At 42.1% G+C, this 24,517-nt stretch overlaps 1 protein-coding gene across 15 annotated transcripts in view; it reads right to left on the reverse strand.

Moving 5' to 3' along the window:
- MLLT10 (MLLT10 histone lysine methyltransferase DOT1L cofactor) overlaps positions 1–24,517 on the reverse strand; it is a 228,829-nt gene that overhangs the window by 160,475 nt on the left and 43,837 nt on the right. The window lies entirely within an intron of this gene.

Below are 24,517 nucleotides of genomic sequence, written 5' to 3' on the forward strand. Positions count from 1 at the left end.
GAGACCAGCCTGACCAACACGGAGAAACCACGTCTCTACTAAAAATAAAAAATTAGCCAGGCGTGGCGGCACATGCCTGTAATCCCAGCTACTGAGGAGGCTGAGGCAGGAGAAGTATTTGAACCTGGGAGGCGGAGGTTATGGTGAGCCAAGTCACGCCACTGCACTCCAGTCTGGGCAACAAGAGGGAAACTCCATCTAAAAGAAACAAAACAAACAAAAAAAACTCCTGCCACAGTTTTTTAAATCTTACATTAATAAAAACACAAAGATGCTGGGATCATTTACCTGGGGAGTGGGAGGAGAAACAAAAAGGTTCTCTCAACACAGGAATGGGGCAAGGCTTTTAATATCTGCCTGTTATCTGTTTACTTCCTGTCTTACGGTCAGCTAGGATGACTGCCGTCAAGTAGGCCTGGTTTCTCTTAAAGAGCCAAACTCAAGAATGTAGAATTTTTATTTAAGTGGCAAGAAATGATTTCATGTATGCTGATTTCCCTTCTGAAAGGAATTAGGCTAATCAGCTATTATTATTCAAAGACAATGGTACTCAAAATTTATTGTGGATCCCTCTCCCTCCCATGCTCAGAATTTAAAACCAAAAATAAATGTAGAGCCAGCACTACCACCTCTTACGAAACACAGTAAGTTTCAATGGCATTGTCTTACTATGAAGAATATGTTCCTGAAAGTCACACTTGAGCATTATTTATATCCCACTTTGTTTCCAAAAGAGGTTTTGCAGCACACAATATAGTAATATAGGCCGGGCACAGTGGATCATACCTGTAATCCCAGCACTTTGGGAGGCTGAGGTAGGCAGATCGCTTGAGCCCAGGGGTTCAAGACCAGCCTGGGCAACATGGCAAAATCCCACCTCTACAAAAACACACACACACACACACACACACACGAATTCGCTGGGTGTGGTGGTGGCGCACCTGTAGTAGAGCTACTCAGCAGGCTGAGGCGGGCAGATCAATTGAGCCCGGAAGGTCAAAGCTGCAGTGAGCCATGATTATGCCAATGCACTCCAGCCTGGGTTACAGAGTGGACCCTACCTCAAAAAAACAAACAAACAAAAAAGTGTGTGTATAAATATATACACACACACACATATATACCTATATGTGTATGTATGTATAGATACACACACATTATATATATACATATATACACACACTTTATATATATACACACATATATACACACCCTACATATAAATATATATACACTTACATACATATACAAATTACAACAAAAAATTAGAGTAGAAAATTAAGTTGCAATAGTTTTAAAAGTACAGAAAGTATAAGCCAAAAAAGCCTACTGAGGCCGGGTGCAGTGCCTCATACATATAATTGCAGCACTTTGGGAGGCCAAAACAGAAGGACCACTTGAGGTCAGGAGTTTGAGACCAGCCTCAACAGCAAAGTGAGACTTCATCTCTACAAAAAATAATTAAGAAATAGAGCCTATTAGCCGGGCGCAGTGGCTCACACCTATAATCCCAGCACTTTGGGAAGTGGATCACGAGGTGAAGAGATCGAGATCATCCTGGTCAATGTGATGAAACCCCATTTCTACCAAAAATACAAAAAATTAGCTGGGTGTGGTGGCATGTGCTTGTAGTCCCAGCTGAGGGAGGCTGAGGCAGGAGAATTGATTGAAACTGAAAGGCGGAGGTTGCAGTGAGCCGAGATTGTGCCACTGCACTCCGGCCTGGGCAACAAGAGCAAAACTCACCTCAAAAAATAAATAAATAAAATAGAACCTATTGATAAAGTTTGGATATTTGTGCCTCCAAATCTCGTGTAAAAATATAATCCCAATGTTGAAGGTGGAGCCTAGCAAAAGGTGTTTGGGTAATGGGGGCAGATCCCTCATGAATGTCTTGGTGTTTTCCTTGTGGTAAGGAGTGAGTTTCTTGCTGGTGTTAGTTCACGTGAGATCTGATTGGTAAAAAAAGCCTGCCATCTTGCTCCCTTCTCTCACCATGTGACACTCTTGGTCCCCATTCCCACTCCCCCATGAGTAAAAGTTTCCTCAGCCCAAAGGTGTTGGTGGTATGCTTGTACAGCCGACAGAACTGTGAACCAAATAAATCTCTTTTCTTTATATTAATAATCTACCCAGTTTCAAGTATTCCTTTATAGCAACACAAAACAGACTAATACCGCTATATTTCTTGCCTTTCAGTATTTCACTCTCCTGATTTTCCTATTACCTCTTTGGCAGCACCTTTCTGATCACCCTATCAAACCTTTAAATGGTGAAGTTCCTCAGTGCTCTGGCCTAAGATGTCTCACTATTTCACGTGAAACACTAGGCAATCTTATTCATTATCCAAATTTCCATTACCAATAAATTATAAAAGTAACATGACTCCCAAATTTTATCTATTTGTATCTGTCCTTAGGTTCAGGTATAAAACTCTATATACTACGTAAACACTTTATTTTATTTTATTTTGAGACGGAGTCTTGCTCTGTTGCCCAGGCTGGAGTGCAGTGGCTCGATCTCGGCTCACTGCAACCTCCACCTCCAGGGTTCAAGCAATTCTTCCGCCTCAGCCTCCCAAGGAGCTGGGATTACAGGTGTGTGCCACCATGTCCAACTAACTTTTTCTATTTTTAGTGGAGATGGGGTTTCGTCATGTTGCCCAGGTTAGTCTCAAACTCCTGGCCTCAAGTGATCCACCCAGCTCAGCCTCCTAAGTGCTAGGATCACAGGAGTAAGCCACCGCACCCAACCTACATAAGACACCTAAAACACTCCACGATTTATGACAAAACCTGCTCTTCCTGCTCTTTCCATATATTGGTAATGATATTTTCAATGACACATTGCTCATGCAAGACACCTAGTGGTCATAATCTTTGACCACTTCATACCTTACTCCCTAACCTCACTTTCAATCCATAACTGTATTGTGCCCTTCCTCTTCCTCAAAACTGGTGAGACGTGCCTATCTCTCTCCATCTCCACTATTACCCTACTTAAAGCCAGCATCACCTTTCATCAAGACCACTTCAGTCACCTTCTAAATGCAGTAATCCCCCAATTATCCATGGAAGAAACATTCTAAGAACCCCAGTGGATATCTGAAACAACAAATGGCACTAATAAGCACTTGATTCTGTTTTTTGCTATACATACTTACCTATAAAAAAGTTTAATTTATAAATTAGGCACAGTAACAGATTAACAACAATAATAAAATAGAACAGGCCGGGTGTAGTGGCTCATACCTATAATCCCAGGACTTTGGGAGGCCGAGGTGGGCAGATCACCTGAGGTCAGGAGTTCGAGACCAGTCTGGCCAACATGGTGAAACCCCATCTCTACTAAAAATACAAAAAAATTAGCTGAATGTGGTGGCACACACCTACAGTCCCAGCCAAGCAGGAGGCTAAGGCACAAAAATTGATTGAACCTAGGAGGTTGCAGTGAGCCAAGATCATGCCACTGCACTCTAGCCTGGGCAAAAGAGAGAGACTCCACCTCAAAAAAATTAAAAAAAAAAAAAAAAATTACAACAATCTACTACAAGAAAAGTTATGTGAATGTGGTCTCTCTTAAAATACAGTCTGCATAACAACAACAGCATATACAATGGTGGTTCCATGAGATTAAATGGAACTGAAAAACTCCTATTGCCTAGTGACGTAATGATGTAATAGCCATAGTAACATGACAGAGTAATTTTTAAAATAAATTTAGTGTACATTAAGTGTACAATGTTTATAAAGTCTACAGTAATTGTAGCAGTCCATTATCTCACTGCTATAAAGAACTACACGAGACTGGGCAATTTATAAAGAAAAGAGGTTTAATTGACTCATAGTTCCACATGGCTGAGGAGGCCTCAGGAATCTTTCAATCATGGCGGGAGGGGAAGCAAGCATGTCTTATATAGCAGCAAGCAAAAGAAAGAGAATGTGTACATAGGAAAAAACTGCCACTTTCAAAACCATCAGATCTCAAGAGAATTCACTCACACTCATGAGAACAGGATGGCGGAAACTGCCCCGATTATCCAGTCACCTCCCTCCTTCAACACATAGGGATTACAATTCGAGATGAGATTTGGGTGGGGATACACAGCCAAACCCTATCAGTAGTGTACAAAAATGTCAAAGGCTTTCACATTCACTTACCACTTACTCATTGACTCACCCAGAGCAACTTCTAGTCCTGCAAGCTTCATTCATGGTAAAGCCCTATACAAGTGCAATTTTTTTTTTAATCTTTCATATCATTATTTTAGCTGTACCTTTTCTATGTTTAAAAACACAAATACTTACCATTATGTTAAGTTGCTTACAGGATTCACTTACGAAATGTACAAGATTGCAACCTAGGAGCAATAGGCTATACCACGTAGCCTAGGTATGTACTAGGTTATACAATATAGCTTTAAGAACATTCTAAGATGATTGTGTAATGATGAAATCACCTAATGAGGTATTTCTAAGAACATACCTCCCTCCTGCATTACACAACACATGATTCTACCTCACCGTACTCTACTCACCTATTTTCAGAGGGGTTGACCATGATTAACTAAGGGAAGCAAAACTGCAGATAATGGAAAATGACTGTAGTCTCCTAATATTCACTCTTAACCACCTATCACCAATCTGCAGAATGAACTTTTCACAAAACAATGAACTTCAGAAATGCAAATCCAAATATACCACTGCCCACTAAAAAACACTTCAAAAGGCTGGGCGCGGTGGCTCAAGCCTGTAGTCCCGGCACTTTGGGAGGCTGAGGCAGGCAGATCATCAGGTCAAGAGATCGAGACCATCGTGGCCAACATGGTGAAACCCCATCTATACTAAAAATACAAAAATCATCTGGGTGTGGTGGAGCACCTGTAGTCCCACCTACTCAGGAGACTGAGGCAGGAGAATTGTTTGAACCTGGGAGGCGGAGGTTGCAGTGAGCCGAGATCGCACCACTGTACTCCAGCCCGGTGACAGAGCGATAATCCATCTCAAAAAAAACAAAACAAAACAATAAAAACACTCCAGTAGTTTTCCTGCATCATATAACCCTTTCCTATCTCCACAACCTTCCCTCTTTCCAACATTTCACGTTATGGGCAATGCTGGCTTTTTCTTCTTTCAATTCTATAAATTCTCCACAGCTCATTCCCACTTCAGAGGCTTTTAATGGATTGTTTTTACTCTAAATGGAATATTATCATTCACTACACCCTCTTCTGCGGCTGGATAACTTCTATTTATCCCGCAGGTCCTTGCTTAAAGTCACTTCATCAAAGACAATGTCTCTGAATCTCCAGATGAGGTTAGGTGACATATTATGATTTACCTATGCTTTCCTTCTTGGGATGTATTACAATTACAATTAACTATGCAATTAACTCCTCCACTAGATTACAAGCTCCATGTTATGGCTATAGCTAGCCACTCCTAACATCAAACACAGTCTCCAGGCACAATAACTCAAGAACCACATGATGAAGGGATAAAGGGAACAAAATCACAAACATCCCATTGATGCTACAACCAAAAAGAAAAAAAGAAAAAAAAATTGAATTTTAAAAAATAGGCCAGGTGCGATGGCTCATGCCTGTAATTGCAGCACTCTGGGAGGCCAAGGCGGGCAGATGACGTAAGGTCAGAAGTTCAAAACAAGCCTGGCGAACATGGCGAAACCCCATCACTACTAAAAATACAAAAATGAGGCCGGGCACCATGGCTCATACCTGTAATCCCAGCACTTTGGGAGGCCAAGGCAGGTGGATCACAAGAGATAAAGACCATCCTGGCCAACGTGATGAAACCCCATCTCTACAAAAAATACAAAAATTAGCTGGGCATGGTGGCACATGCCTGTAGTCCCAGCTACTCGGAAGGCTGAGGCAGGAGAATCACTTGAACCTGGGAGGTGGAGGTTGCAGTGAGCTGAGATCGCACCACTGCACTCCAGCCTGGCAACAGAGCAAGACTCCAGCTCCAAAACACAAAAAATTTAGCCAGGCGTGGTGGCAGGCACCTGTAATCCCACCTACTCAGAAGGCTGAGCCACGAGAATCACTTGAACCTGGGAGGCAGAGGTTGCAGTGAGCTGAGATCAAGCCACTGCACTCCAGCCTGGGCAACAGAGCAAGATTGTCGTCAAAAAAAAAAAACAGTCAATATTCATTTTTATATGATTTCGATGACACCATAATCCTATTCTTTTGGAAGGCAATTAAGCAATATGAATCAAGAAAAAATCCAATTTAATTACTTCACTTCTAGAGAGCCAAAGCAAATAATGTAAGATACAGCATTTATAAATTACCTTTGTGTCTTTTATATCATTTATATACTTTACTTTCAAGACATGAATATGTATGTACAAAGATATTTTATATAACCATTTATAACCAAAAAACTTTTTTATAAAAGTCTGGCTGGCTGCAGTGGCTCTCACTTGTAATCCCAGCACTTTGGGAGGCCGAAGTGGGTGGATCACTTGAGGTTAGGAGTTCAAGACCAGCCTAGGCAGCACGGTGAAATCCCATCTCTACTAAAAATACAAAAAATTAGCTGGACGTGGTGACGCGAGCCTGTAGTCCAGCTATTTGGGAGGCTGAAATGGGAGGATCACTTCAGCCCAGGGGGTCGAGGTCACACCACAGAACTCAAGCCTGGGTGACAGAGTGAGATCTCATCTCAAAAAAAAAAAAAAAAGCCTAACGGCATAACAACAATGTAACTAATACACTACTTACAAAGATTTTTAAACAAGTTAAAAAAGATAATTCACTGGGCCAGGTGTGGTGGCTCATGCCTGTAATCCCAGGACTTTGGAGGCTGATGTGGGCGGATCACAAGGTCCGGAGATTGAGACCATCCTGGCTAACACAGTGAAACCCCGTCTCTACTAAAAATACAAAAAATTAGCTGGGCATGGAGGCGGGCACCTGCAGTTCCAGCTACTGGGGAGATTGAGGCAGGAGAATGGCATGAACCTGGAAGGCGGAGGTTGCAGTGAGCTGAAGATCGCGCCACTGCACTCCAGCCTGGGCAACAGAGCGAGACTCTGTCTCAAAAAAAAAAAAAAAAAAAAATTCACTGAACATTAAAAGAAAATATACAAAATAGGCTGGGCACAGTGGCTCACGCCTGTAATTCTAGCACTTTGGGAAGCCGAGGCAGGCAGATCATGAGGTCAGGAGTTCGAGACCAGCCTGGCCCACATAGTGAAACCCTCTTACTAAAAATACAAGAAACAAAAAAAATTAGCCGGGCATGGCGGTGTGCACCTGTAATTCCCAGCTACTCCAGAGGCTGAAACAGGAGAATTGCGTGAACCCAGGAGGCAGGGGTTTCAGTGAGCCAAGATCGCGCCACTGCATTCCAGTCCAGGTGACAGTGCAAGACTCCATCTCAAAAAAAAGAAAAGAAAATACACAAAATAGGCCAGGCGGGGTGGCTCATGTCTGTAATCCCAGCACTTCAGGAGGCCGAGGAGGGCGGATCATAAGGTCAGGAGATCAAGACCATCTTGGCTAACACGGTGAACCCCGTCTCTACCAAAAATACAAAAAAAAATTAGCCGAGTGTAGCGGCAGGTGCCTGTAGTCCCACCTACTCAGGAGGCTGCAGCAGGAGAATGGTGTGAACCCGGGAGACAGAGGTTGCAGTGAGCCAAGATTGCGCCACTGCACTCCAGCCTGGGTGACAGAGCAAGACTCTATCTCAAAAAAAAAAAAAATACATTAATAGGATTGTGGTAAGGATGGTAAGATTATAAATGATTTCTTTCCTCTATTCTAAACTATACCATTTCCGTTATAATGTGAAGTTTTATGGAAAAATGTCCCTAAATGCTAATTAAATCTGCCCACTGAAGATAAACCTATAATAAATAAAACAGGATGTCTCAGCAACAAAAAAAAAAAAAAGAGAAAAAGAAAGAAAGACACTATAAGCCAAGCATGGTAGCACCAGTCTGCAGTCCCAAATACTCAGAAGGCTGAGGCAGGAGGATCACTTGTGCCTGGGAGTTTGAGGCTGCAGTAATATAATCGTACTACTGCACTCCAGCCTGGGCAAAAGAGCAAGACTTGATCTCAAATTAAAAAAAAAAAAAAAAAAAAAGAAAGAAAAAAATTTTTAAATACCAAAAATACAACATGTGAAGAGAAAATTTCACTAGGCAAGCTTCAAAACGACAAATCTGAGATGACAAAAGAGTCAGTGAACTTGAAGCTATATCAATAGATAGAATCTAATCTGAGGCCAGGTGTGGCTCACACCTGTAATCCCAGCACTTTGGGAAGCCGAGGTGGGTGGGTCACCTGAGGTCAGGATTTCGAGACCAGCCTGACCAACATGGAGAAACCCTGTCTCTACTAAAAAATACAAAATTAGCCAGGTGTGGTGGCACACAACTGTAGTCCCAGCTACTCAGGAGACTGAGGCAGGAGAATCACTTGAACCCAGGAGGCGGAGGTTGTGTTGAGCTGAGATCGCGCCATTGCACTCCAGCCTGGGCAACAAGAGCGAAACTCCATCTCAGAAAAAAAAAGAAGAATCTAATCTGAAAAAGAAAATACAGATTAAAAAAAAAAAAAAAAACAGGGCTTCAGGGACCCACGGTACAGTACCAAAAGGTCTTACGTGCATAACCAAAGGCCTAAAAAAGAAGACAGAAAGAATATGAGGCAGGAAAGAAAATTTTGAAGAAATCATGGCTGAAAATTTCTTCAATTTGAAAAAAGACAAATTCACAGATTTAAGAATCTCAGCAAACCTCAAAGAGTCAAATGCCTTGCTAAAAAGCAAACACAGAGGGAGAAATCTTGAAGCACCAAAAGAAAATGTCACATTACACAAAGGGAACAGTGACTGGATAAACGGCAGATTTCTCATCATAAAATATGGAAGCCAAAAGAAAGGAAACTAAAATAATTAAATTGCTAAAAGATAAAAGCACTGTCAACACATAATTCTATATCCAACCACAATGCCCTTCAAAAATAAAGGTGAAATAGGTACTTTCAGATAAAAGAAAGCAAACACAACTTATCACCAAAAGATACGCCTTGCAAGAAAGGCTAAAGAAATTCTTCAGAATTAAGAGAAATGAGGCTAGAAAATGCAAATCTTCAAAAGACAAAGAAGACTACCACAAATGGTAAATATCTGGGTAAACTTAGAAGACTTTTAGCTCTTAAGTTCTTAACATTACGTGATTATTGAAAGCCAAAATTACATTGTTGTTTTCCAGGGCTTATAATATACGTAGTTCCAACACACATAACAATAGCATAACTGACAACAAAGAGGTGATATAAAAGAACAACTTACAACCTTTGTATACTTTATGACTTGTACAATATTACCCATAAGGGGTAATACTATAAAAACAGACTGAAAAGAGTAAAGAAATTGCTACAGGAATGTGCAAAAGAATTAAGCTGAAACCCTTCCTAATATTATATTAAAAAATTACCCCTTCAAAAGTGAATCGCAGATCTAAATGTAAGAGCTAAAACTATAAAACTTTAGAAAAAAACATAGGAGGTAAGTCTTCGGGACTTGGTTGAACAACAGTTTTTAGACATAACACTAAAAGCAGAGGCAATAAAAGAAAAAATAACTAGAATTTACCAAACCTACAGACTTTTTTGCTACAAACAAAACTATCAGGAAAGTAAAAGGATAGAAGAAATATTTACAAGTCGCATGTCTGATAAATAGTTTGTAACCAGAATACAGAGTTCTTCTACTCAAAAATAAAAAGCTATACAGCCCAGCTAAAAATTGAACAAAGGATCCAAATAGACACTTCTCCAAAGAAAATATATAAATGACCAATAAGCACATGAAAAGATGATTAACGTCATTAATCATTAAGGATTAAAAACCAACACCAGGCCACGTGCAGTGGCTCACGCCTGTAATCCCAGCACTTTGGGAGGCCTATGCGGGTGGATCACCTGAGGTCAGGAGTTTGAGACTAGCCTGGCCATCATGGTGAAACTCCGTCTCTACTAAAAATACAAAAATTAGCTGGCATGGTGGCGGGCACCTGTAATCCCAGGTACTCAGGAGGCTGGGGCAGGAGAATCGCTTGAACCTGGCAGGCAGAGTTTGCCGTGAGCCAAGATATCACACCACTGCACTCCAGCCTGAACAACAGACTGAGACTACATCTAAAAAATAATATAATGAGGCCGGGCGCGGTGGCTCAAGCCTGTAATCCCAGCACTTTGGGAGGCCGAGACGGGCGGATCACGAGGTCAGGAGATCGAGACCATCCTGGCTAACAAGGTGAAACCCCGTCTCTACTAAAAAATACAAAAAAACTAGCCGGGCGAAGTGGCGGGCGCCTGTGGTCCCAGCTACTCGGGAGGCTGAGGCAGGAGAATGGCGTAAACCCGGGAGGCGGAGCTTGCAGTGAGCTGAGATCCGGCCACTGCACTCCAGCCTGGGGGACAGAGCCAGACTCAGTCTCAAAAAAAAAAAAAAAAAAAAAAAAAAAAAAAAAAAAATAATATAATGAAAAAAATAAACAAAAATCAACACCACAATGAGATACTACCTCATGCCCTGTAGGATAGCTAAAATCAAAAGCCAAACAATAAAAAATGCTGGCAAAGAGATGGAGAAATTAAAACCTTCATATATTGTTGCTGGTAATTTAAAATATTACAGCCTCTTGATCAATTTTTCAAAGACAGCATGAAACAAAAATCCTACGCCTAAGAGAACTGAAAACAAATGTCTGGATTTGCAGACAAATGTTCATAATAATAACATTATTCATAATACTGCAAAAGTATATACAACCTAAATGTCTATCAATTAATGAATGAGTAAAGAAAATGTAGTATAGCCATGCAATAGAATATTATTTGACAACAAAAGAGAATGAAGTTCTAATGCTACAAAACAGATGCTTGTACATTACGCTAGGAGAAAGAAGCCACTCACAATACACCATATATCATGATTTCATTTATATGAAATGTCCCAAATAGGGATAGAGACAGAAATGAAGATTAGTGATTGCCAGGAGCTGGGGAAGTAGGGTAATAGTGAGTGACTGTTAATGGGTCAAAGGGCTTCTCTTTGAGGGGATCCAAGTATTCTCAAATTGATTGTAGTGATGTAGAGACTGTCCCCCCCAAAAAAAAAAAAAAAAAAAAAAAACTCAGCCAGGTGCAGTGGCTCATGCCTACGATCCCAGCAGTTAGCGACGCTGAGGCGGGCGGATCACCCGAGGTCGGGAATTCAAGACCAGCCTGACCAACATGGAGAAACCCCATCTCTACTAAAAATACAAAAATTAGCCAGGCGTGGTGGTGCATGCCTATAATCCTAGCTACTCGTGAGGCTGAGGCAGGAGAATCGCTTGAACCTGGGAGGTGGAGGTTGCGGTGAGCTGAGATCACACCATTGCACTCCAGCCTGGGCAACAATAGCAAAACTCCGAATCAAATAAATAAATAAATAAATAAATAAATAAATAAATAAATTTAAAAATTAGTTTATTAGCACAGATAGAAAAGTAAAACTCAAACACAAGGTATCTGTAAGAAACACACTTTAAGTGAAGAGACAAACAGGTCAAAAGTAAATGGATAGGATGGGTGCGCGGTGGCTCATGCCTGTAATCCCAACACTTTGGGAGGCCAAGGCGGGCACTTGATCACTTGAGGCCAGGGTTTCGAGACCAGCCTAGCCAACATGGCAAAGCCCCATCTCTACTAAAAATACAAAAACTAGCCAGGCATGGTGGCACACACCTAGAGTCCCAGCTACCAGGGTGGCTGAAACAGTCAAACTGCTTGAACCTGGAAGGCAAAGGCTGCAGTGAGCCGAGATCACACCACTGCACTCTAGTCTGGGTAATAGAGTAAAACCTCATCTCAAAACAAACCAACAAACAAACAACAAAAAAAAAAGATGGTGAGTGGCTACATAGTAAAGAGAGGGAGGGGCATTTCACAGTAAGTCAGACAATGAAGAAGTCATAATAATTATAAATGTATGCACCTAAAAACAAGGCTTCAAAATAGATGAAGCAAAAATGAGCATAAGGCATAAACACTCGGAATACTCAGTGCCCCAAACAAGGTAAGATATTTTCACACTCCTCTTTGTGACTGACAAAACCAGACCAAATAATCATCATCATCATCATCAAAGCAATGTTAAAACCACTATAAACATTCTTTTCAGGTAAACTTGGTACATTCCCCATGAAAGACCACATACTGAGCCACAAAGCAGAACACAATAAAATGAAAATAATGGAAATCATACAGATTATGTTCCCCAACCACATTAGAAAAAAAGATATAAAATTAATGACTAGCAGCCGGGTGTGGTGGCTCACGCCTGTAATCCCACCACTTTGGAAGGCCAAAGCAGGCGGATCACCCGAGGTCGCAAGCTCAAGACCAGCCTGGTCTACATGGTGAAACCCCGTCTCTATTAAAAATACAAAAATTAGCTGGGCGTGGTAGCGGATGTCTATAATCCAAGCTACTCAGGAGGCTGAGCTGAGGCAGGAGAATCGCTTGAACCCGGGATGCGGAGGTTGCAGTAAGCCAAGATCGCACCACTGCACTCTAGCCCGGGTGGCAGCGCAAAACTCTGTCTCAAAATAAAATAAAACAAAATAAGTAGGGTTCTACCTAAAGAACCTATATAAAAGGGTAAAGTAAGCCCAAAGTAAGTAGAAAAAAAAAAGAAATAGTAAAAATAAGAGCAGAAGAAATGAAATAGAAAAGTAACAGAACATTTCAAGTCAAAGTTGGTTCTTTTGTCAGAGACCTCTGAACCAGAGTGCCTCTATCTTGAACAGGGGCTGCGTAAAACAAGGCTGAGTCCTGCTGGGCTGCATTCCCAGTAAGTTATGCATTCTAAGGGCGCGGTGGCTCAAGCCTGTAATCCCAGCACTTTGGGAGGCCGAGATGGGCGGATCACGAGGTCAGGAGATCGAGACCATCCTGGCTAACACGGTGAAACCCCGTCTCTACTAAAAATACAAAAAAACTAGCCAGGCGAGGTGGCGGGCGCCTGTAGTCCCAGCTACTCGGGAGGCTGAGGCAGGAGAATGGCGTGAACCCGGGAGGCGGAGCTTGCAGTGAGCTGAGATCTGGCCACTGTACTCCAGCCTGGGCAGCAGAGCAAGACTCCGTCTCAAAAAAAAAAAAAAAAAAAAAAAAAAAAGACACAGAATGAGATAGGAGGCTGGCACAAGATACAAGACATAAAAACCTTGCTGATAAAACAGGTTGTAATAAAGAAGGGGGCCAAAACCCACCAAAGCCAAGATGATGACCAAACTGACCTCTGGTCGTCATCACTGCTCATTATACACTAATTATAATACATTAACATGCTAAGAGACACTCCCACAAGCTCCATGACAGTTTACAAATGCCAGAGCAATGCCAGGAAGTTACCCTATATACTCTAAAAAGGGGAGGAACCACTAGTTCTGGGAATTGCCCACCCCTTTCCCAGAAAACTCAAGAATAATCCACCCCTTGTTTAGCAGACAATCAAGAAATACTCATAAAAATGGGAAACCAGCAGCCCATGGCACTGCTCTGCCTGTGGAGTAGCCATTCTTTTATTCCTTTACTTTCTTAATAAACTTGCTTTCACTTTACTCTATGAATCCGTCTCAAATTATTTCATGCACAAGATCCAAGAACCCCTCTCTTGGGGTCTGGAATGGGACCCCCTTACTGGTAGCACTTTGGAAAGACCTACAAAGTTGACAATCTGCAAGCTAAATTCATTTTTTTAATAGGAAGAATACAAATTACCAATATCAAGAATAAAATGGGAATTACCTCTATGATCCCAAAGATATTAAGAGGGCCAAAGATTATTATTAATGACTTTATGCTAACCAATTCAACAGCTTAGATGAAAAGAAAAAATTATTTGAAAATGAAACTCATCAAAACTGATAAAACAGAAAATCTGAGAAGCATTTTAAGTTCAATTCATTATCAAAATCCTTCCCAAAAAGAAAACTCTACACTCAGATTTTTTCACTGATAAGTTCCTTCAAACACTAAAGGAAAAATAGCATCAATCTCACACACACATTTCCAGAAAACAGAGAAGACAAGGCTTCCCAAATCATTTTCTAAGTTTAGCATGAAGAATACCAATGAATATACCAAAAATACCAGCACCTGACAAAAAGCAACAAGGCTGCACCAAAATCCCTCACATACAAAGATGCAAAAATATTTACTATTAGCAATTTAAATCCAACAATATATAGGAAGAATAGGCCAGTTGCAGTGGCTTACATGGATTACGAAAGTAATCCCAGCACTTTCGGAGGCCAAGGCCGGAGGATCATTTGAGGTCAGGAGACCTGCCTGGCCAACATGGTGAAACCCTGTTTCCACAAAAAAAAATTAGCCGGGCATGGTGGCTCATGCCTGTAATTCCAGCTACTCGGGAGGCTGAGGCAGGAGAATCACTTGAACCCAGGCAGTAGAGGTTATACTGAGCAGAGATTGCGCCACTGTACCCATCTCCAAAAAAAAAGAATACACCATGACACCAAATGGCATTTAGTATAACATTTGAAAATAAAACAATGAAATTTACATTAATATCTTTAAATATATAGCATTATCTCAATAGATACAGAAAAAGCTTTTGAGAAAACTCAATATGCATTCATGACATAAACCCTCAGGAAGCGAGGGCTAGACCTTACTCAACTGTGTATTCTCCATGGCATGGCATGACTATTCCTCTTGGGGTCTGTGACTATAACTATCTTTTCAATGGGAGTCATGTGGGCTTCTGTTGGCCTTGTCATATCTAAATAGTAATAAAACCTATATTTGAAAACAATCTGATAAAGTTCATCAATAAAACCCCTACAGCTGACTTATAATTAATGGTGTGACACTGAATGCTCTCCTCAAAGAATGAAAACAAGATTAAGTCCATTCTGTAAGGGAAGAGAAGAAAAGGAATTACAAGGGGAAAAAAGAGAGAAAACTGTGTTTTATGACAATCATCTATTAGAAAAATCTAAGTAATCTACCTAAAAAACTAGTAGAATTAATAGGACTTAAGGTTGTAAGAAACAGGTCAATATACAAAAATTCAATTTCCAACAAAAAATTAGAAAATTTTATAATACTTTATAATTGCTGAAAAATGTATTTAATATTTTAAAATAGCATCAAAAAAAGACAAAATACTGGTGGCTCATGCCTGTAATCCCAGCACTTTGGGAGGCCAAAGCAGGCAGATCATTTGAGGTCAGGAGTTGACCAGCCTGGCCAACATGGTGAAACCCCATCTCTACTAAAAATATAAAAATTAGCTGGGCTTAGTGGTACATGCCTGTAATCCCAGCTGCTTGGGAGGCTGAGGCAGGAGAATTGTTTGAACCCAGGAGATGGAGTGAGCCAAGACTGTGCCACTGCACTCCAGCGAGGCGACAGAGTGAGACTTTGTCTCAAATAAGTAATTTTAAAAACAGAAGACAGGCAAGACCAAAGGCTAAAAGCAACAAACGACTGCTCAGACAAAACAAAAAAGACCTAATAAATGGAGAGATATACTATACTAATGATTAAGACTCAATGGTTGTTAAGATGTCAGTTCTCCTCAAACTGATCAGCAGATTCAAGACAATTACAATCATGATCCCATCAGCCTTTTTTGGAGAAGAGAGAAAAGAGATTATTAAAATTTATATGGAAATGTGAAGGACGTAGAATATGCAGAACTTTGAAAAAGAAGAAAAAGGTTTAAGGTCTTGCAATTCTGACTTCAAGAGAATATAAAGTTACAAAATAATCAGAATACTCTAACAGAGCTAGACAAACAGATTTCTGGAGCAGAAGGAAGATTTCTGAAAGATCCCACTTATGCAGCCATGGGATGTTCCCAAAGCAACCCAGTGAGAAAAGGAGACTCTTTTCAACAAATGGTGAAAAACAACGGGACAGCCATATGCAGAAAACTCAAACCTACAAAAATAACTGCAGATGCATCACAGACCTAATATAAATTAGCAAAAGCAAAACCTTTTAGAGGAAATCAAGGAAACTACCTTCAAGACTTCGAGGTTAGGCAAAAGTGTCTTAGCTCACAGCAAGCAGTAACTACAAAAGAAAACACTGATAAATTAAATTTATCAGATATAAATATTTCTGCTCATCAAAAGGTACAGTTAAAATAAATAGGTAAACCACATAGACTTGGGGAAAGTATTTACAAAACATTTATCTAACAAAGGATGAGTATTTAGGACATATAAACACCTTCTGCAACTCAAATAGATGAAAAAAGAAAATAGCCGGGCGCGGTGGCTCAAGCCTGTAATCCCAGCACTTTGGGAGGCCGAGACGGGCGGATCACAAGGTCAGGAGATCGAGACCATCCTGGCTAACACGGTGAAACCCCGTCTCTACTAAAAAATGCAAAAAACTAGCCGGGCGAGTTGGCGGGCGCCTGTGGTCCCAGCTACTCGGGAGGCTGAGGTAGGAGAACAGCGTGAACCCGGGAGGCGGAGCTTGCAGTGAGCTGAGATCCGGCCACTGCACTCCAGCCTGGGCGACAGAGCGAGACTCCGTCTCAAAAAAAAGAAAAAAGAAAATAAAGAACAGTAAAGGCTAAATGAACAAACTCATCACAAAAGAGAACACACAAATGGTCAACACACAAGCTAAAACGTGCTCAATATCACCAGTTCTCATGAAAATGTAAATTGAAACCACAATGATACCACTTCCGGTCAAGATGGCGTGAATAAGGGGACCAGATTTAGCCTCCTTGCGTGAAATAATAAAAATCTAATAAAATGAATGAAACAACAACACTGAAGATATTGGACAAGTAACAAAAGACAGTGACCCCTGGAAGACAAAAAACAAACGGGCTGCACGCGTGCCCAGCTTACTGCCTCGAGAGAGTTTCCAGGTCGTGGAACAGGGAGGAGGAACCCAGGCAGAGCATGTGGTCTCCCCAAGTTGAGGAAATGGAGCTGGAAGTCCAAGGAGGCCAAGGTGCCTAGAGCTCACAAGGGAGACCAGCACTGAGTAGACAGCTGGAGAGAGAGAGAGAAATGAAGAGATCTACAAAGGCTCACCCTAGAACTTTTGGTTGAATGACAAATCAGCACTTGCAATGTAAAGGAGCTATCCAAGGGCAAGGTGAGAAATCACCAAAAGAATTAGAGGTAATAGCATCCAGAACTGACATAGGATGTGAATAGTACCCGTACCCAAAATCCAAAAGGAAATGATGTGATGTAATTTATATCACATTGGAGATATGACATCGGAGTACTAGGAAAGAAAAGGCTTCAGAAGGAGGAAAAATTAACCCTAAACACAGCCCTGGTCCAATCAAAGAAAACATAAAAGACCCAACAGAAAGAAACTGTTTTCAAGCAACTGAATAATACCACAGAACAAAGTCCACAAATATTTTTAAAAGGCAAACAAAACTAGAGAAACGAGAAAACAAGGTAAAATTCCCACTGGTTAAAAAGTCAATCAAAATTTTTAAGACTTACATAGAAGCAGGAAATTACACCCCACAATGAAACAAAAAACAAACCAATTTTGAAATGAAACAGAAAATAGAATTAGTACACAAGTCCTTTAAAACAATTATGATGATATTTCATGTGATCAGAAGGCTAGAAGAAACATATTAAGTAAAAATATGAAATATTTTTAAAATTTGAACTTCTAAAGATGAAAAATTACAAAGTCTAAGATGAAAAATACACTTTGAAATTTACAACACATGAAACCAAACTTACTAACCTAAATGAAACACAGAAAAGAAAAAAACACTAAAAAATATAATACGTGATAATTGAAATAACTTCAAGAGGCCAAACATACTTGTAACTAGAGCCACAAAACAGGAAATAATATAGAAAAAAGAACTTCAGAAATCATGGACAACTTTCACATATTTGATGGAAATTGTAAGCATATATAACAAGGCAATCTTTTAATGAACTATCAGTCACTAGAAACATGAAGAAAAGTGGCTGAGCAAAGTGGTTCACGCCTGTAATCCCAGCACTTTGGGAGGCTGAAGTGGGAAAATCACTTCAGGCCAGGAGTTCAAGACCAGTGTGGGCAACATTGCAGAACCCCATCTCTTAAAACACACACACACACACACACACACACAAAAGTGGCATGGCATGGTGGCTCACACCTGTAATCCCAGCACTTTGGGAGGCCAAGGCAGGCAGGTCACCTGAGGTTGGGAGTTCGAGACCAGCCTGATCAACATGGGCAAACCCTGTCTCTACTAAAAATACAAAATTAGTTGGGCATAGTGGTGCAGTGCCTGTAATCCCAGCTACTCAGGAGACTGAGGCAGAAGAATTGCTTGAACCCGGGAGGCGGAGACTGCGGTAAGCCAAGATCGTGCCATTGCACTCCAGCCTGGGCAACAAGAGCGAAACTCCGTCTCAAAAAAAAAAAAAAAAAAAACATACACACAAAAATTAGCTACGGATAGTGGCACACACCTGTGGTCCTTCCAGCTAAGGCAGGAAGAGGTCGAGGCCATAGTGAGCCATGATTGTGCCACTGCACTCCAGCTCAGGCGACAGAATAAAAGCCCATCTCCAAAAAACAAGGTAAACTATGACCAAAATGACTAAAATCAGAAACTTAAATTCTAATGCAGCCAAAGAAAAAGGTCTTATTACACACTACAAAATCAAAAGAAAGTTGAAATTGTTGTAATATTATCATGTAAAGTAGACAAAAATAAAAATGTTATCAGGAAAAAAGAGCATCATTTTATATACATTAAGAGTTTAATTCATCAAGAACACACAAAAATCCTAAACATTTATTTACCTATTAATAATGGGGCTTCAAAATAAATAAAGCAAAAATGAGAGAACTGTAAGAATAAATGAAAGAATCTACAATGATATTTTAAAATTTCAGCAAACCTCTCTATGTAATAGAACCAGGCCAGGCGTGGTGAATCACACCCGTTATCCCTGAACTTTAGGAGGCCGAGACAGGATTTCTTGAGCACAGGAGCTCAAGACCAACCTGAGCAACACAGGGAGACCCTGTCTCTACAAAAAGATTTTTAAAAATTAACTGGGTGGGCTGGGTGTGGTGGCTCATACCTTGTAATTCCAGCACTTTGGAAGCCTGAGGCGGGCAGAACTACCTGAGGTCAGGAATTCGAGTCTAGCCTGGCCAACATGGTGAAACCCCGTCTCTACTAAAAATACAAAAATTAGCCAGGCATGGTGGCGTACAAGAGTAATCCTAAGGCCGGGCGCGGTGGCTCAAGCCTGTAATCCCAGCACTTTGGGAGGCCGAGACGGGCGGATCACGAGGTCAGGAGATCGAGACCATCCTGGCTAACACAGTGAAACCCCGTCTCTACTAAAAATACAAAAATTAGCCGGGCGGTGGCGGCGCCTGTAGTCCCAGCTACTCGGGAGGCTGAGGCAGGAGAATGGCGAAACCCGAGGCGCTTGCAGTGAGCCGCAGATCGCCGCCACTGCACTCCAGCTCACACAGGAGCTTAGACCCACCTCAAAAAAAAAAAAAAAAAAAAAAGAGTAATCCTAGCCAATTTCTAGGAGGTTGGCAGGAGAACGCTTGAACCTGGTGGGGAGGTGGAGGTTGCAGAGCCGAGATCACGCCACTGCACTCCAGCCTGGGCGAGCGAGATTCCATCTAAAAAAAAAAAAGAAAAAGCGTCACGCCGCAGCCACGTACTGTAATCCCAGCACTTTGGGAGGCCGAGGCAGGCGGATCACAGCAGTCAGAGGATTTGGCAGCAAAACCCCGCCTCTACTAAAAATACAAAAAAAAGGCCGGGCGCTGTGGCTCAAGCCTGTAATCCCAGCACTTTGAGTGTCGAGACGGCGGATCACAAGGTCAGGAGATCGAGACTATCCTGGCTGCAATGGGTGAAACCCCGCCTCTACTAAAAAAATACAAAAAACTAGCCGGGCGAGGTGGAAACCGTAGTCCCATACTCGGGAGGCTGAGGCAGGAGAATGGCGTGACCCGAGGCAGAGAGCTTGCAGTGAGCTGAGATCCGCCACCGCACTCCAGCCTGGTGACAGAGCTTGGTGACCTCGCCCTCAAAAATTAGCCGGGCGCTGGTGGGCCAGTACCAGCTACTCCGGGAGGCTGAGGCCGGAGGAATGGCGGAACCCAGGAGGCGAGCTTGCAGTGCATGAGATCGCCAGCCACTGCACTCCAGCCTTGGCGATAGCCAGCCGAGACTGGCCTCAAAAAAAAAAAGAAAAAAGAAAAAAAAAATGTTAAAAGCAAGATATGCCTGTAGACCCAGCTACTGCGGAGGCTGAAGTCGGAGGATCACTTGAGCCCAGGAGGTGGAGGCTTAATGAGCTATGATTGTGCATGCCACTGCACTCCAGCCTAGGTGACACAGTGACATCATGTTCAAAAAAAAGGAATGATAATAATAATAAGACCAGTAGACAGAAAATCAGTAAGGATACAGAAGCTTCAATAACACCATTAACCAAATGCATCTAACTATAGAACACTCTACACAAACTACCAGAATACACATTCTGTTCAAGTGCATTTGGAACATTCACCCAAGATATACCATATTCAGGCCAAAAAAACAACTCTTGGTAAATTTAAAAGGTTTCAGGTCTTACCATGAACTTTTTCTTATCACTGTTATATTAATTTAGAAATCAGTGACAGGAAAAAAAAAATCAATAGACAATCCCAGTATTTGGAATGAAAACATACTTTTAAAATAACCAATGGGGGCCGGGAGCGGTGGCTCACGCCTGTAATTCCAGCACTTTGGGAGGTCGAGGCAGGTGTATCACAAGGTCAGGAGGAGTTCAAGACCAGCCTGGCCAAGACGGTGAAACCCCATCTCTACTAAAAATACAAAAATTAGCCGGGCATGGTAGCAGGCGCCTATAACTGCAGCTACTCAGAAGGCTGAGGCACAGAACTGTTTGAACTCGGGAGGCGGAGCTTGCAGTGAGCCAAGATTGCGCCACTGCACTCCAGCCTGGACAACAGAGCAAGAATCTGTCTCAAAATATAAAATGAAATAAAATAACCATCGGGTAAAAAAAAAAAAGACAAAAATATCAAGTATTTTTAAGACAATTAAAGCAGTAATTGAAAGAGAAATTTATACAATTACATGACTATATTAAAAAAGAAATCAGGGCCGGGCGCGGTGGCTCAAGCCTGTAATCCCAGCACTTTGGGAGGCCGAGACGGGCGGATCATGAGGTCAGGAGATCGAGACCATCCTGGCTAATACGGTGAAACCCCGTCTCTACTAAAAAATGCAAAAAACTAGCTGGGCGAAGTAGTGGGTGCCTGTAGTCCCAGCTACTCGGGAGGCTGAGGCAGGAGAATGGCGTGAACCCGAGAGGAGGAGCTTGCAGTGAGCTGAGATCCGGCCACTACACTCCAGCCTGGGTGACAGAGCAAGACTCCGTCCAAAAAATAAATAAATAAATAAATAATAAAAAAATAAAAAAGAAATCAGTGATTTCACCTTCTTCCTTAAGAAACTAGAAGAGCAAAAGAAAGATCAGAGCAGAAGTCAATGAAATAGGAAACAGAAAAATAGGGCACACTCAATGAAATCAAAGGTTACACTTACAGTTCTGGGAAGACGGAACGGACATACTTTTCCCTATTCCTCCCACTAAGTACAAATTTAAAATGTGAACATTACAAATAAAACGAATATTCTCTGAAAGGTGGAGAGAAGGCAAATTAGCTCAGGATCACAGGGCACAAGGCACAATATAGCAGTAAATTCCCTGGGTATTCTTCTTTTTGCCTAATGTATACTACTCCTAGAATGGAAGAAGTGAGTACATCAGAAACACCGATGGGCACAGACCAAAAAAAAGGAACCTCCAACAGGGCCAGACACAGTGGCTCAAGCCTATAATCCTGGCATTTTGGCAGGCCGAGGTGGGTGGATCACCAGAGGTCAGGAGTTGGGAGACCAGCCTGGCCAACATGGCAAAATCCCATCTCTACTAAAAATAAAAATTAGCCAGGCATGTTGGCAGGTGCCTATAATCCCAGTTACTCTAGAGGCTGAGGCATGAGAATTGCTTGAACTCGGGAGGCAGAGTTTGCAGTGAGCAGAGATCGCGCCACTGCACTCCAGCCTGGGTGACAGAAAGAGACTCTGTCTCCAAGAAAAAGAAAAGAAGCCTCAACAAAAGCCTTCTCTCTCCAGACCAAATTACCAGTATAGTGGTATGTTAATAGTACGTTAACCAGAAAGAAAACTTTTGAAGAGTAACTGCTCTAATCCAGGATAACACCACAGAAAAACTAGCCCCACCCATACCAGCAATGATTACATGAAGAACCTAGATATTCACCCTTATGAGACTGTAATGAAAATAATCCAAGATTCCCACCAGGTACTGTCAGAGCAAATTAAGCAGGAGACTGGAACTTTCATTCCAATTGGCTAGTCAATGAGCATCCACTCCCTACTGTATCAGTGGAGAGAAGTGGGGAAGCCTGGACTTCCACCACCATCTGCCAGTAATAAGGCATCTCTCCCTGTCCCTACTGGAGTGGTAGCAGAGAAGTCCTAGCAGAGAGTCAGAACTTTCACCCACACACAGTAACAAACGAGGCCACATCCACCACAGAGATCAGGTGGGGAGCCACAACTCCCAACTCTGCAAAGAACTAAAAGGGAGTTTGCCTCAAATGTCAACACAGACAAGGCAGAGAACCTGAACTTCATTCCCTACCTGGCTTAACAAAGTGGCACCAACACTCTACCCGTTAGATAAGTGTAAGAGAACACTAGTTAAAACAGTTGTTTAAGTAAGAGGCATAGTCTCATGACAAATACAAAAATGCCCAGGTTTCAATAAAAAGTTATTTGTGATACCAAAAAGATACCAAGAATTGGCGGGGTGCAGTGGCTCACGCCTGTTAATCCCAGCACTTTGGGAGGCCGAAGCAGGCGGATCACGAGGTCAGGAGTTCGAGACCAGTCTGGCCAACATAGTGAAACCCTATCTCTACTAAAAATACACAAAAAATTAGCCGGTGTGGTGGCGGGTGCCTGTAATCCCAGCTACTCAGGAGGCTGAGGCAGGAGAATCGCGTGAACCCAGAAGGCAGAGGTTGCAGTGAGCCAAGATTGTGCCACTGCACTCCAGCCTGCGCGACAGAACGAGACTCCATCTCAAAAAAAAAAAAGATACTAAGAATTGGGAAGATTTCAAATTGAACGGAAAAAGGCAATAAACAAATGCAAACATCGAGATATCTTAATTCTAATATCTCACAGATGTATCAGAATTAACCGAAACAAATTTTGTTTGTTTGTTGTTTTTTGAGACAGTCTCGCTCTGTTGCCCAAGCTGGAGAGCACTGGCATGATCTTAGCTCACTGCAAGCTCCGCCTCCCAAGTTCAAGCGATTCTCCTGCCTCAGTCTCCTGGGTAGCTGGGATTACAGGTGCCGCCATCACACCTGGCTAATTTTTGCATTTTTAGTAGAGACAGGGTTTCACCATGTTGGCCAGGCTGGTTTCAACCCCTGACCCCAGGTGACTAACCCACCTTGGCCTCCCAAAAAATATGTTTAGGCCAGGCTAGGTGGCTCATTCCTGTAATCCCATCACTTTGGGAGGCCGAGGTGGGTGGATCACCTCAGGTCGGGAGTTCATAAACAGCCTGACCAACATGTACAAACTCCATCTCTACTAAAAATACAAAAGTAGCTGGGTATGGTGGCACATGCCTGTAATCCCAGCTACTTGGGAGGCTGAGGCAGAAGAATCGCTTGAACCTGGAAGGCAGAAGTTGCGTTGAGCTGAGATCATGCCATTGGACTTCAGCCTGGGCAACGAGAGCAAAACTTTGTCTCAAAAAAGAAGAAGAAAACAAAATTTCCGTGGAACAAATATCCAAACCATATCAACAAACTAAAATAAACAGATATAAAACACAATAAAGAAAAATGGTCGGCCGGGCGCAGTGGCTCAAGCCTGTAATCCCAGCACTTTGGGAGGCCGAGACGGGCGGATCACGAGGTCAGGAGATCGAGACCATCCTGGCTAACACGGTGAAACCCCGTCTCTATTAAGAAATACAAAAAACTAGCCGGGCGAGGTGGCGGGCGCCTGTAGTCCCAGCTACTCGGGAGGCTGAGGCCGGAGAATGGCGTGAACCCAGGAGGCGGAGCTTGCAGTGAGCTGAGATCCCACCACTGCACTCCAGCCTGGGCGACACAGCGAGACTCCGTCTCAAAAAAAAAAAAAAAAAAAAAAGAAAAAGAAAAATGATTTTGGCATAGTGAATTGGGGTAGAAAAAAAAAAAAGACAAGAAAAATGGAATTCCAAAAATGTTCAAGTAACCCAAAAGAAAGCAGGAAAAAGAACAATCAAAAAACAAAAACTTAAATGAGGCATGGTGGCTGAGGCCTGTAATTCTAGCACTTTGGGAGGCCAAGGTGGGTGAATC

Source organism: Papio anubis, chromosome 11 (genome assembly GCF_008728515.1).
Source record: "Papio anubis isolate 15944 chromosome 11, Panubis1.0, whole genome shotgun sequence".
NCBI lineage: Eukaryota > Metazoa > Chordata > Mammalia > Primates > Cercopithecidae > Papio > Papio anubis.